Genomic DNA, 4,400 nt, shown 5'->3' on the forward strand with positions numbered 1-4,400 from the left:
TGTGCAGCAGACGAATCTCCCGAGGCGGGCGGTGTAAGGGGGAGGAGCCCGAGGGACGAGGGGCCGGGCGGGGCGGGGTGGGGCGGGGCTTAGTGGAGGGGGCGTGCCCTTGGGCTGTAGAAAACGGGAGGAGGAACCCGAGCGCCGGAGCGTGCGTGCCTGCGATTGAATACCGCGGGCCTCGGGGGCGTGGCCTAGGGGTCAGGGGCGTGGCGGAGCTGGGCGGGAGTGTGCGCAGGCGCTTAGAAAGCGCGCTCCCCCTCCCTTCGCCTGGAGACCGGAAGCGTCCCTAGTTACCCGGTGGCAGGTGCGAGAAGACGGCGCTGCGGGCGGCTTTTCGAGGGGACGCTGTGTCCGTGTGAGCGTGGAGTGGCTCCGAGTGCGGCCCTCGAGCCTGTCCGTGGGAGCGTGGTTTTCTTCCTGTGCTGTTTTGCGACAGGAAGAACAGCGATCGGGAACCCCGAAAGTGTCCTATCCCCAAAGTGACGACAGCAAATTAGTAACTGTCTCTCCTGCCCAACGGGAGCGTCATCATTATCCTTACTGTTGAGAGGCAGTGAATGAGACGATGTCTCTGCCGCCAGACTGCTGGGCTTGAACCCCGTCCCGCCCGCCCACCCCGACAGTGGAAACGGTCCCCGCTATGGGGGACTAAGAAAAAGAATTAGGCCTGCACTGGAAAGAAAAGTCACGCAGGGGGATACAGCAGGGGAAAACACGGACAAAATTCCCTAGCCTCTTCAGATCTGACTTTTAAGTGGATGGAGAACACGAATGAATGAGTAAAATAAATGGCTTATCGAATGGTGGGAAAGGCTATGGAAGAACAGCAGGGCGGAGGAATAGAGAGTAGAGGAAATTAGAAGGCTTGCTTTGGGGAAATGAATAAAAGAATGAAAACGGAGAAAAGATAGCATGCATAATCCCACAACTCAGAACTGCTGCTAACACTACTCACATTTGTACCATGTCGCTTAAAACATATTTTCCCGGGGCGCCCGGGTGGCTCAGCCGGTAAGCGTCTGCCTCCGGCTCAGGCCGTGATCCCAGGGTCCTGGGATCGAGCCCCGCATCGGGCTCCCTGCTCTGCGGGGAGCCTGCTTCTCCCTTGGCCTCTGCCCCTCCCCCTGCTTGTGTTCTCTCTCTCTCTCTCTCAAATAAACAAAATCTTTAAAAACATTTTTTTCCTTTCACACCCTCGTTGAGATTTCTATACCTAAATAAACAATTTAGAAAAATGGGAGTATATGGTACATAATCTCCATAACATCTTTCTCCATTACATGGTGAACATCTTTCTGTATCAAAAAGCATTCTTTAGTCCATTTCTAAGTAATTACAATGTCAAAATTATTGATTGCCACAAGTAATTTGAACAAAATGCTGTTGTTGGGCTCAAAATCCTGAATACTGAGCAAATTGTTAGTATACTTCTATCTCAGGTCTTGGCAGCTGACCCTCCTGTTGGTGCAGGGTGGATGCCTGGTAAGTGTCATTCATTTCTGGGGTCAGAGATGCTCAGATTTGTGAGGATATATGAACCAGAGAGGATTGTATACTGTTATTTGTTATTGGAAAACTACAGGAAGCATTTGGGTTGGAATTCATTACATTTTCCTACTCCAACATCTTGGTCTACCCTCCAGAGCTTCTGGCATCTTTCACTAGAACTCTCTGGGCCAATTCTACAGATAAAAATATAAACTCTGCACAAAATATGAAAAACAGTTACCTGAAAGCACCAGAGAGTTACCAAAGGAGAAAGAAATTGAAGAAATAATTACCAAAATTTTCTCAATTTGATGAAAGTATAAAATTGCAGATTCAAAAAGTCGAGTGTCCTGGGGAATCTTAGGCAGAGGAGGGACCCAAACTTTCACAGTTGGGTTGGATTAAGAAGCCCTCCTATGTGGCCCCATGGCAGGAGGCAGTGCTGGGAGTTAGAAATGGAGAAAAAAAAAAATGCCTCCTCCTTTCTTCCACCATCCAGACTACCCTCTCTTACCCTTACTCCTTGCCCCTTTTCAAGCTACCATCAAAGAACAACTAATCTCCTGGCAGCTACTGCAAACCCCAGCATGCATGGGTTAAACTCCTTGGGTCTGCATTTCTGTAGAAAAATAAAGTGCCCAAATTCAGCTGATAGGATGTAAGCAACGTTTGCAATGGGGACTGAAAACTAAAGTGATCTTGCTTTAATATATAATGAGAAAACAGCACTATCTAGTGTAATGTCCTATCATCATGCTTTGTGGTTGCCATTATACTTGTTAGCTTATATATTTACTCGTTTATCTGTTTATTGTCTAACTCTCTTGCTAAAGTGTATGCTCCATGTTTGTTTTACTTCTGTTGAGAACACTTCCTGGGACAAAGTGGGTACTCAATAAATAGATGTTGAATGGATGAATTTTAAAAATTGAAGTGTTCTAACACAGGAAACAACAGATGTTGGCGAAGATGCGGAGAAAGGGGAACACTCTTACACTATTGGTGGGAATGCAAACTGGTGCAGCCACTCTGGAAAACAGTATGGAGGGTACTCACAAAGTTAAAAATAGAACTCCCGGACAGCCCAGCAATTGCGCTACTAGGTATTTCCCCAAAGGATACAAAAAAAAAAAAAAACTAATTCGAAGGGGGACATGCACCCTGATGTTTATAGGAGCACTATCAACAATAGTCAGGTTATGGAAAGAGCCCAAATGTCCATTGACTGAAGAATGGTTAAAGAAGATGTGGTGTATATGATGTGGTTTTGGAATATAAGTGAGGTTCGGTGGGGTGAAGTCCGGAGCCGACGACCAAGAAAATTCTTGAGACGTCTTTGGTGCAAAATGGTGGTTTATTAATGCACAGGGACAGGACCCGTGGGCAGAAAGAGCAGTTGCACCAGGGTTGCGAGGGGTGGCTGATTATATACTACGGGGTTGGGGGTTAGTGAGGAAAAGGGAGGTTTTCAAAAGGATTTTCATTGTTAAGACTCACAGGCCTCGCCACTGTCAAGTTAAGGTTGTTTTTCCCTCTAGCAAGGCATTACAATGAAGATAGTTGGGAACTTCCTGGGGGAACATCACACTCTGCCTGCTTCAAGTATCTGTCAATGGGCTGTAGGTTATAAGGACATTTAATTGTATCTACATTTCCTTCTGGAAGCTAGGTTATTGATAGAAATACTTTGTTCTTGTAGATTGCTAAGACATTTGTAAACTGAGGGAGACTCAGGTCTTGCAGGATTGTGATCTCTATAAGTTGACTGTTTGTTTTTCCTTTAGGGCAGCCAGGAGTGCCTGAGGAATGTTACATATATCCAATGTGGGGGTGGGGGTGGGTGTCAGCATCTGCTTTGTCCTCAGCTTGCCTTCTGTTCCCTCATCCTATATATACACATATATAGGATATATGTGTATATATACATATACACACACACACACACACACAATGGAATATTAACTCAGCCATCAAAAAGAAAGAAATTTGGGGGCACCTGGGTGGCTCAGTCATTAAGCGTCTGCCTTCGGCTCAGGTCATGAATCCAGGGTCCTGGGATCGAGCCCCGCATCGGGCTCCCTGCTCAGCGGAGAGCCTGCTTCTCCCTCTCCCTCTGCCTGCCTCTCTGCCTACTTGTGCGCTCTCTCTCTATCTCTCTGTCAAATAAATAAATAAAATCTTTAAAAAAAAAAAGAAAAATCTTGCCATTTGCAGTGATGTGGATGGAGCTAGAGTGTATTATGCGAAGTGAAATAAGCCAGAGAAAGATAAATACCATATGATTTCACTCATGTGGAATTTGAGAAACAAAACAGATGAACATTGGGGAAAATAAAAAGAGAGAGAGAGGCAAACTGTAAAACAGACTCAACTATAGAGAACAAACTGAGAGTTGCTGGAGGGGAGGTGGGCGGGGGATGGGCTAAATGGGTGATGGGTATTAAGAAGGGCTGGTTGTGCTGTTGTGATGAGCACTGGGTGTTATATGTAAGTGATGAACCACTTACTTCTACTTCTGAAACCAATATTACACTATATGTTAACTAACTGGAATTTAAATAAAAATTTGAAACAAAAATAAATAATCAAAATAATAAAAAATCGATGTGTTCTATGTGTATTTTCTAAATACCCACAAAGGACCAAAAGAACTTGTTCCATGCTGAGATCATCCCATGAAGAGATGATTTTTGTCCCCTCCAGGGTGATCTAAAGAAAATAAAATGAAACCCCCGGTATGAAAGGGGAAAAATGAACGCATTAGCTAAGAGGAAGTGCTCAGCGGCTGTTTTGCAGTACAACAGCGCCACCTGTCGGACACACGAACCACCTACAACAGCTCCATCTAGAAGCTCAGGTTTCCTGCAAGCAGCCTGGGGGTTCTCTCCCTGAAATCCCCATCCCAAGTC

The sequence above is a fragment of the Neomonachus schauinslandi genome, chromosome 16 (assembly GCF_002201575.2).
Source record: "Neomonachus schauinslandi chromosome 16, ASM220157v2, whole genome shotgun sequence".
Taxonomy (NCBI): Eukaryota; Metazoa; Chordata; class Mammalia; order Carnivora; family Phocidae; genus Neomonachus; species Neomonachus schauinslandi.